Genomic DNA, 11,751 nt, shown 5'->3' on the forward strand with positions numbered 1-11,751 from the left:
GATTTGATCCCTCTCAGCTTTATTATTATTATATTTGATTTAATGATTCATTTCAAGGACACTACAACATCTTCTATATTAAGTCGACATTTAAATGTTTGCACTCATTTACAAACACTACATCTCTCCCATTCAGCGAACATTTTAATGTTTACACTTATTTAAATGTTTACACTTATTTACAGACACTACAACATCTCCCCATACTAGGTTGTAAAGCGCTTATTGGCACACAAAAAAAGTCTGTAGATGTCCTTCAAAAGTATGTTTATTACTTATTTTTCCACATAAAATAAGGATATTTTCTAAGTGATTTCAGAATATTCATTACAATACCTTTTTCAAACATATCAAAAGTTCCTACTTTTGATACATTAATTTAATGGAGGTCCATGGAGTGATAATATGTTAAAGATGGATGTTTTCGAGAGATACAACATGTCCTGCTTTTCATACATTAATTTAATGGAGGTCCATGGAGTGATAATATGTTAAATATGGATGTTTTCAAGAGATACAACATGTCCTGCTTTTGATACATTAATTTAATGGAGGTCCATGGAGTGATAATATGTTAAAGATGGGATGTTTTCAAGAGATACAACATGTAAAAGAGATAAGGCATCTGAACATTAATTTGCTCCTATGCATAGCTATTTTTCCTAAAATATGGAATTCAGCGAGAGTCCGAAGCATAGTGACCAAATACGAACACAATTTCGTATATGGATATGGTACAATGCGGAAAAAATCCAGTTGGGAAAAAAATAGTCTAGACATCTCACAAAGACAAAAAAAAATTGTAAATTTTTCAAAATAATAGAAAAATAAATAAATATAAACACACACATTAAACATTTTTTTATGAAGTTAATACTAATACTACTATATTATCATTAACATTAAAAAAAAATTCAATGATATATATGGATCAACAAGTTCTTCACTCTTGATCTCGATCAATGCTCCACGCTTGGAATTGGATAGGGGAATAAAACTCTTGTGCACTCGATGCATAGTTACATATATAAAGAATTAATGGAAGAACGAAGAAAGAAATTAAATTTGAAATTTTCCGATTGCATAATCATATATAAACTTATTTGATTTGAGGGTGGGGATGTAGGGGAATATTATCTAAACTCATTTGATTTGAGAGTGGGATGTGGGGAATATTAGAGAAAACTTACTTTTCTCCAGCATTGTGTCCACCCCAACCTTATATAACTCATTTGATTTGAAGGTGGTGATGCAGGGGAATATTATATAAACTCATTTGATTCGAGGATGGGGATATGGGGAATATTAGAGAAAGCTTATTTTTCTCCAACCTTATATAACTCATTTGATTTGAAGGTGGCAATGCAGGGGAATATTATATAAACTCATTTGATTCGAGGGTGGGGATATGGGAATATTAGAGAAAACTTATTTTTCTCCAGCATTCCGTCCACCCCACCCTTATATTTTATTTGAAAGCATTCCGTCCACCCCACCCTTATATTTGATTTGAAAGCATTCCGTCCACCCAACCTTATATTTGATTTAAAAGTGGGGATGGTGAGGAATATTGGAGAAACCTTGTGTGTGTGTGAGAATAGAAAGTGAGAGTAATAATATTATCGATTAAGGCAATGAAGATTGGGAATATTTCACTCTCGATCCCGATCAGTGCTCCGTGCTTGGAATTGTATAGGGGAATAAAACTCCTGTGCACTCGATGCATAATTACATATATAAAGAATTAATGGAAGAACGAAGAAAGAAATTAAATTCGAAATTTTCCGATTGCATAATCATATATAAACTCATTTGATTTGAGGGTGGGGATGTGGGAAATATTAGAGAAAAATTATTTTTCTCCAGCATTTTGTCCACCTCGACCTTATATAACTGATTTGATTTGAGGGTGGGGTTGCAAGGGAATATTATATAAACTCATTTGATTCGAGGGTGGGGATGTGGGGAATATTAGAGAAAACTTATTTTTCTCCAGCATTCCATCCACCCCAACCTTATATTTGATTTGAAAGTGGGGATGGTGGGGAATATTGGAGAAACCTTGTGTTGAAGAGTGTGCAACAAGAAATGCTAAATTTAGAATGTGCTAAAAATAGATCTACTAAAAATAGCATGTCTAAAAATAGCAGTTTGGCCAGTGAGGTCATTGGCCACATTGGGTGAGAGGTGAAACTAATAAAAATATAAAGTTCTAAAAATAGCATTTCTGGGTCCCTTCCTATTTATAGCAGTCCCTAGTCTATCTATAGGAATTAAAATTAATTTTGGTCTTATCAGTAGTTGGAAATATTAATTAATTAATTCAGTTGAGTTAATTAGTTAAGGAAATTCGAATTCGAAGTCTTTGTGAGCATGCACATGAGTTGTCCCACTGATTGAGGAATTTATCATTAATTTCCTCCACTGATTGAGGGAATAAATATGAGTTCTATAATGAGAGAATCAGTTGACTTAGTTCTAATTAGTCAAGTCCAGTTAGATTATTTTAACAAGTTATTAAAATAATAAAATATAATTTGTTAATGCTTGCATGCATGTGACAACTATTATTTTAGATAACTGAGAATTCACTCATGGATAACAGTTGCATGTCAGTTCTGTCAGAGACCTAGTTGAGATCAGATGTAGGACAGTGTACTATCAGATGCTTGACTATTTCTAGTAAGTAGTTTTTGCATGGTTGAGGAACTAGTGTCGTCAAGGATTGCGTAGTTGGACCATTGGTTAACTTGGTGTGTTTGGAATTAATTGCATATGCTTTTGTTATTATTTCCTAAGCAAATTGCACAAGGAAATAGGGATTGGACCATAGGTAAAGCTTTTATATACAGGGCTTGGTTGGTTCATGAGACATATCTTCATATCTTCATAGTTCATTGAGAACAGAATAGCTTGAGAGCTAATTCTTTTTGTATCGTGAAGAGGATTTCCACTTGATTGATAATACATGGTTGGGGTTTTATGCTGGTGCTTTCCCCTAGATATATCTTGTGTTATGTGTGATTATTTCTCTTGATCAGTTATGCATATTTCTACTTGATGTTGCTCATGAATTCAATTATGCTTCCGCTTAATGTTTTGTACAAGTAGAACAAGTATTATGCTTTAGGACATTGCATATATCGGTTTGTTCTACAGGTGAAATTTCTACATGGTATCGGAGCACAAGTGATCAAGCAAGAACAGTATACTAGCAGGGGAATTCGAAGTTTCTTATTCTTGATATAAATCTCAAGTTCTTATCACATCTATTTCATCGATGGCGTTCAATGGTTTGAGGCTTGAGTATGCCCTGATGGCAGCTCAAACTATATAGCTTGGAAGGATCGCATGGAGGCAGTTTTGGAAGATAATAGCCTTAAGGATTTCATTGATCAAGAAATTCCTAAGCCTACTAACAAGACTGAGCAAGTGGAATGGAGGAAGTGTGTGGCTAGAGCTAGGAGAATTCTCTTGGAGGGAGTGCGAGATCACATTGTCTCGAGCCTCCATTGGAAGGAGACTCCACATGAAATGTGGAAAACATTGAAAGATTTATATCATAATAGCAGTGATCAGAGGAAGCTAGCACTGAAGGACAAACTTCGAAAGATCAATTGTGAAAGGGAGACGATCTCTATGTATCTGACCAAGCTCATCACATGCAGGGATGAGCTTGCAAGTGTAGGGGGCATGACATCGGATGAGGATATGGTGAATCTAGCACTGCTTGGTCTTCCTAAGAGTTGGCATAGCTACCAAGACTCGGTGAATGGAAGGGAGAAATTGCCAAATTGGGAACAACTATGGTCGGATTTGATGCAGGAGGAGATCAGACGAAGCACCAGAGATAGTTCTTCATCCATGCATGATGAGTAGAATTGTGCCTTAGCGAGTAAGGCAAAGAAGGAGAAGGAGAAGGTTTCTCTTTCCTAATCCAGTTCTTCCAATGATGGGAAGAAGGTTGACAAATCGAAAGTGCGATGCTTTCGTTGTCATGAGGTGGGCCATTATGCCACCAATTGTGCACAGAGGAAATCCAAGAATGGATCCGGGGAAGGATCTAAAAGTGAGGCACTTTCTTCATAGTTTGAGTTGGATTTCACACTCTTCGCATGCATGGTTTCATCCTTGGTGGGAAGTGGTTGGTTTCTTGACAGTGGAACTTCTTTCCACATGACCGGCGACAAGAGTTTGTTCAGTACTTTGGAGGAGAAAGATCTCCAGATACTCATAGCGACGGGTAATGATGAGAAGTATGGTGTCTTAGGTGTAGGCACGGTTATTTTTCAGAGGGAGCATGGAGCTCGCCTTACCTTAAACGATGTCAAGTATCTACCAGGACTGAAGAGAAACTTGGTGTCGAATGCAATGCTGGAAGACAAAGGCTATGATGTAGTCTTCAGTAAGGGAAAGTTTTTCCTTAGACACATCATCACTAGATAGGTGAAGCAGATTGATTCATGGGTCAAGAACCTGTATGCTCTTGAGGTTCAAAATGCATGCAAAGCCTTGAGCAGCGAGGAAACTGATCGAGACTTGGTGGTTGAGAGGGAGGGTATATTACCTCTCAACATGCAAAGCCAAAAGAAGTCTCAAACAATTTTGGAGGAGCCACAATTGGTGCAGCAGCTTCAGGAGGTTGTGGAGCAACCACAACAGGGGAAGCTAAGTGGAGATCGAGTAGAGACATCCACTCATGCAGAGACCTCCAGTAGGGGGAAACTTCGAGCCAGGTGGGCTGAGGGATCACATGCAGCCATACCTCCAAGTAGGAGGTGGGGCGATATAAAGTGATCGTCCCAAGGAGGAGGGCAAGATCCTTGAAGTACCCAACCTCTTGGATGAGACCTTGCTACGAGAGCCCCGATGTGGAGTAGCAGGAACTGACTGATTGGGTAGAGACAGATGCGGATGGAGCGGCAGAGAGAGCGACAGTGCAAGGAATCCCAAGACAGCGCATATCTAGCAGGCTGCAGTGATGCGAGAGGCACAAGTGTTTTGCACAGTGCTAGGAGGCACAGAGAGGTGTGCAATGGTGCGAGATATATGGAGATGTTGCAGTAGCGCATATGTCAGAGTGGGAGCACTTGTCAGCAGCAGGTAGAGCTTCAGCATCAGAGTATGTTCCTAGCCCAACAGAGTGATCAGTAGGGAGTGTTTTTGTTCCAAGTGTTGTTGGAGCAAGTGGACCAGGTAGATGTGTTGCATGTAGAACATTCCAGAGTTACAGGATCGGGTTCGAGAGAAATCCTTTCTTATTGAGAGGGAGTGTTGAAAAGTGTGCAACAAGAAATGCTAAATTTAGAATGTGCTAAAAATAGACCCGCTAAAAATAGCATGTCTAAAAATAGCAGTTTGGCTAGTGACGTCATTGGCCACATTGGGTGAGAGGTGAAACTGCCAAAAATTAAAAGTTCTAAAAATAGCATTTTTGGGTCCCTTCCTATTTATAGCAGTCCCTAGTCTATCTATAGGAAGTAAAATTAATTTTGGTCTTATCAGCAGTTGGAAATATTAATTAATTAATTCAGTTGAGTTAATTAGTTAATGAAATTCGAATTTGAAGTCTTTCTAAGCATACACATGAGTTGTCCCATTGATTGAGGAATTTATCCTTAATTTCCTCCACTGATTGAGGGAATAAGTATGAGTTCTATAATGAGAGAATCAGTTGACTTAGTTCTAGCTAGTCAAGTCCAGTTAGATTATTTTAACAAGTTGTTAAAATAATAAAATATAGCTTGTTAATGCTTGCATGCATGTGACAACTATTATTTTAGATAACTGAGAATTCGCTCATGGATAACAGCTGCATGTCAGTTCTGTCAGAGACCCAATTGAAATCAGATGTGAGACAGTGTACTATCATATGCTTGACTATTTCTAGTAAGCAGTTTTTGCATGGTTGAGGAACTAGTGTCCTCAAGGATTGCGTAGTTGGACCATTGGTTAACTTGGTATGTTTGGAATTAATTGCATATGCTTTTGCTATTATTCCTAAGCAAACTGCACAAGGAAATAGGGATTGGACCATAGGTAAAGCCTTTATATACAGGGCTTGCTTGGTTCATGAGACATATCTTCATATCTTCATAGTTGATTGAGAACTGAATAGCTTGAGAGCTAATTCTTTTTGTATTGTGAAGAGGATTTCCACTTGATTGATAATACATGGTTGGGGTTTTATGCTGGTGCTTTCCCCTAGATATATTGTGTTATGTGTGATTATTTCTTTTGATCAGTTATGCATATTTTTATTTGATGTTGCTCATGAATTTGATTATGCTTCCACTTAAGGTTTTGTACAAGTAGAACAAGTATTATGCTTTAGGACATTGCATATATCGGTTTGTTCTACAGGTGAATTTCTACATGGTATCGGAACACAGGTGATCAAGCAAGAACAGTATACTAGGAGGAGGAATTCGAAGTTTCTTATTCTTGATATAGATCTCAAGTTCTTATCACATCTATTTCATCGATGGTGTTCAATGGTTTGAGGCTTGAGTATGCCCTTGATGGCAACTCAAACTATATAGCTTGGAAGGATCGCATGGAGGCAGTTTTGGAAGATAATGGCCTTAAGGATTTCATTGATCAAGAAATTCCTAAGCCTACTGACAAGACTGAGTGGAGGAAGTGTGTGGCTAGAGCTAGGAGAATTCTCTTTGAGGGAGTGCGAGATCACATTGTCTCGAGCCTCCATGGGAAGGAGACTCTGCATGCAATGTGGAAAATATTGAAAGATTTATATCAGAATAGCAGTGATCAGAGGAAGCTGGCACTGAAGGACAAACTTCGAAAGATTAATTGTGAAAGGGATGAGACGATATCTATGTATCTGACCAAGCTCATCACATGCAGGGATGAGATCGCAAGTGTAGGAGTCGTGACATCAGATGATGATATGGTGAGTCTAGCACTCCTTGGCCTTCCTAAGAGTTGGCATAGCTACCAGGACTCGGTGAATGGAAGGGAGACACTGCCAGATTGGGAACGACTATGGTCAGATTTGATGTAGGAGGAGATTAGACGGAGCACCAGAGACAGTTCTTCATCCATGCATGATGAGGAGAATTGTGCCTTAGCGAGTAAGGTGAAGAAGGGGAAGGAGAAAGTTTCTATTTCCGAATCCAATTCTTCCAATGAAGGGAAGAAGGTTGACAAATTGAAAGTGTGATGCTTTAGTTGTCATGAGGTGGGCCATTATGCTACCAACTGTCCACGGAGGAAATCCAAGAAGGGATCCGGGGAAGGATCTGAAGGTGAGGCACTTGCTTCACAGTTTGAGTTGGATTTCACACTCTTTGCATGCATGGTTTCATCCATGGTGGGAAGTGGTTGGTTTCTTGATAGTGGAGCTTCTTCCGGCGACAAGAGTTTGTTCAGTACTTTGGAAGAGAAAGATCTCCAGATACTCATAACGATGGGTAATGATGAGAAGTATGGTGTCTCAGGCGTAGGCACAGTTAATTTTCAGACGGAGCATGGAACTCGCCTTACCTTGACCGATGTCAAGTATGTACCAAGACTTAAGAGAAACTTGATATCCATCGTGATGCTGGAAGACAACGGCTATGATGTAGTCTTCAGTAAGGGAAAGGTTTTCCTTAGACACATCATCACTAGACAGGTGAAGCAGATTGGTTCACGGGTCAAGAACCTGTATGTTCTTGAGGTTCAAGATGCATGAAAAGCCTTGAGCAGCAAGGCAACTAATGGAGACTTGGTGGTTGAGAGGGAGGGCATATTACCTCTCAACATGCAGAGCCAGAAGAAGTCTCAGATGATTGTGGAGGAGCCACGATTGGTGCAGCAGCTTCAGGAGGTTGTGGAGCAGCCACAACAGGGGAAGCTGAGTAGAGATCGAGTAGAGACATCTACTCATGCAGAGACCTCCAGTAGGGGGAATTTCGAGCCAGGTGGGCTGAGGGATCACATGCAGCCATACTCCAGGTAGGAGGTGGGGCGATATAGAATGATCGTCCAAAAGAGGAGGGGCAGGATCCTTGAGGTACCCAACCTCTTGGATGAGACCTTGCTACGGGAGCCCCGATGTGGAGTAGCAGAAACTGATTGATTGGGTAGAGACAGATGCGGATGGAGCGGTAAAGAGCAACAATGCAGGGAATCCCAGGACAGCGCATAGCTAGCAGGGTACAGCGATGCGAGAGGCACAAGTGTTTTTCACAGTGCTAGGTGGCATAGAGAGGTGTGCAATGGTACGAGATGCACGGAAATGTTGCAGTAGCGCAGATGTCAGAGAGAGAGCACTTGTCAGCAGCAGGTAGAGCTTCAGCATCAGAGTATGTTCCTAGCCCAACAGATTGGTCAGTTGGGAGTGTTTTTGTTCCAGCTATTGTTGGAGCAAATAGACCGGGTAGATGTGTTGCATGCAGAACATTCCAAAGTTACAAGATCGGTTCGAGAGAAAGCTTTTCTTGTTGAGAGGGAGTGTTGAAGAGTGTGCAACAAGAAATGCTAAATTTAGAATGTGCTAAAAATAAACCCGCTAAAAATAGCAGTTTGTCCAATGAGGTCATTGGCCACATTGGGTGAGAGGTGAAACTGCTAAAAATAGAAAGTTCTAAAAATAGCATTTCTGGGTCCCTTTCTATTTATAGCAGTCCCTAATCTATCTATAGGAAGTAAAATTAATTTTGGTCTTATCAGCAATTGGAAATATTAATTAGTTAATTTAGTTGAGTTAATTAGTTAAGGAAATTCAAATTTGAAGTCTTTGTGAGCATGCATATGAGTTGTCCCACTGATTGAGGAATTTATCCTTAATTTCCTCCACTGATTGAGGGAATAAGTATGAGTTCTATAATGAGAAAATCAGTTGATTTAGTTCTAACTAGTCAAGTCCAGTTAGATTATTTTAACAAGTTGTTAAAATAATAAAATATAGTTTTTTAATGCTTGCATGCATGTGACAACTATTATTTTAGATAACTGAAAATTCACTAATGGATAATAGTTGCATGTCAATTCTGTCAGAGACCCAGTTGAGATCATATGTGGGACAGTGTACTATGAGATGCTTGACTATTTCTAGTAAGTAGTTTTTGCATGGTTGAAGAACTAGCGTCCTCAAGGATTGCGTAGTTGCACCATTGATTAACTTGATATGTTTGGAATTAATTGCATATGCTTTTGCTATTATTTCCTAAGCAAACTGCGCAAGGAAATAGGGATTGATCCATAGGTAAAGCCTTTATATACAGGGCTTGGTTGGTTCATGAGGCATATCTTCATATCTTCATAGTTCATTGAGAACTGAATAGCTGGAGAGCTAATTCTTTTTGTATTGTTAGGAAGATTTCCACTTGATTGATAATACATGGTTGGGGTTTTACGCTGGTGCTTTCCCCTAGATATATCTTGTGTTATGTGTGATTATTTCTCTTGATCAATTATGCATGTTTCTACTTGATGTTGCTCATGAATTTGATTATGCTTCCGCTTAATGTTTTGTAGAAGTAGAACAATTATTATGCTTTAAGACATTGCATATATCGATTTGTTCTATAAGTGAAATTTCTACACCTTGTGTGTGAGAGAATTGAGAAAATAGAAAGCGAGAGAGTAATAATATTATCGATTAAGGCAATGAAGATTGGGAATATTGGAAAAAACTTGTGTGTGAGAGAATAGAGAGTAATAATATTATCGCTTAAGGCCATGTAGATTATTATATAGAAAACTTGTGTGGGAGAGAATAGAGAGTAATAATATTATCGCTTAAGGCCATGAAGATTATTACTTGCAGTAATATAATTGACTAATATAATAATACAAACATATAACAGTTTATTTATTTTCCACTTGTGCTTGAATTAAAGTGGATATTTTCAGACTTAGTAGATGCAAATTTTATACACTCAGCAAGCACAAATGAAGCTCAGCAATGTCGTGGATGGAAGTCAGTGGGCAGGGGCAAGCAGGGGAAATGTAGAAACATGAAGAAAATTAGAAGATTTGAGTTTTCATATTTTTAATGACTTTATAAGGATTTTTCTAGACAGTTCGTGTACTACACCACACAATACGGTCAAACAAGTGGAAAGATGGTTCAAGTGTATTTTGTACACCAAGTGTCCATATAGAAAATTTGTTGACTATGCTCCAAAGTCGTTCCATCTCATGTCACAAATATAAATACACTATAGTCATCTCAAAATTACAAATGGAGTACTCCTAACATATTCTCCATCCCAAGTTGTTATCCTTAATATGTTGTTTTGTCAATATTCTATATGATTGGCCACAAGTGCGAGGGAAAGGTGACCTTGTGAATCGTAGACAGCCCACATTAGTCCCACTCCCATGCCATAAGAAAGCATGCACTTCGATGTTATGACCTAACAGAATCATCCACAACATTAATTAAGCTAATGCTCCACATCTCCATACAATATAAGTGATACATCCATGAAAATGTATTAAAATATCAAATATATTGTTGTGCAAAGCAAGGTAAGCATCTATACGATTAAATCAGTGTTGTGAAAATCGCGATAATATCGCAATATTATTGTTTTATCGCGATTTTTTCTCAAAGCTGATATTATCGCGAGTAATAATTGCGGATATTTTTTATGCGCGATTTTTTCGGAAAAAAATAAATAAATAAAAATAAATAAGTAAAATAAAAATAAAAAAATAAAATAAAATAAAATAAATTTGCGATAATTTGAAAAAATCATGATTTTTCACACAAAAAATAAAAATCGTGATTTTTTCAAAAAAATCGCAATTTTTCCCCAATTTTTTTGGAAAATAATAATAAATTAAATTAAATTAATTAAAAATTCGTGATTTTTTTGTAAAAATTGCAATTTTTTCCCAATTTATCGCAAGGGTTGGGGCAGCGCGGTTTTATAAGGCAAAAGTCGATTTTTTTTAATTTCATTTGCACAGTTAGGCGCGCGGAGGGCAGTGGAGTGTTGGAGAGGGCTTGGAGAATTTGCTTGGAGAGGATTGGAGCTATTTGAAGTGCGTGGAGGAGAAAATCAAGAGGAGGAGACCAATTATCTCCATAGAAACGGTATGGGCACCAATATTTTTTTGTTTTCATTGTTTTGAAACTTTGTTTATGTTTTTTTCATTGTTTTTGGTTGGGTAACTTGGGTTTGGAATGGGGTTTATGAAATTTGCCCAATGTAAATTTTTTTTAGTTTTTTTGGTTGAGTTTGGAATTGAATTTTTGAAGTATTGTTTTTTTAGTTTTTTTGGTTGGGTTTGGAATGGAGTTTCTTAAAAATTAAAATGTATGTAATTTTTTTTAGTTTTTGTACAATGTAAAAATTAAAATACTAAATTGTAAGTTTGTAACTTGTAAATACTAAATTGTAATCTTTATTTTCCCATAGGTTCACAACTTCACTGAAATACCATTCAACTTTTCAACTTCAAAGATCAAAAACAAACATCCCAAGGAAATTGGACCCGTTCTGGGAATTTGGTGAAGCTAAAGCTCTGAATGATAGACTAAACTTGACTTGCAAGTTGTGTGGCCACGCTATGTCTGGGGGGGTGTACAGGTTGAAGTATCACCTTGCACAAATCCCTGGATTTGATGTGGGGCCTTGCACAAATACAAATCCTGAACTCATCCGAAGAGCCATGAAAGCATTGGAAACTTTAGACCAAAATAGAGAGGCCAAAGAAGAAATGAAGAGACAACTAAAAAATTTAGCTGAAGCAAGTGGCACTGGTTCTACTGCAGCATCAACCAATCCAGTA

The sequence above is a fragment of the Pinus tabuliformis genome, chromosome 6 (assembly GCF_031772625.1).
Source record: "Pinus tabuliformis cultivar Carrire ecotype Pingquan chromosome 6, CPIR1, whole genome shotgun sequence".
Classification (NCBI taxonomy): Eukaryota; Viridiplantae; Streptophyta; class Pinopsida; order Pinales; family Pinaceae; genus Pinus; species Pinus tabuliformis.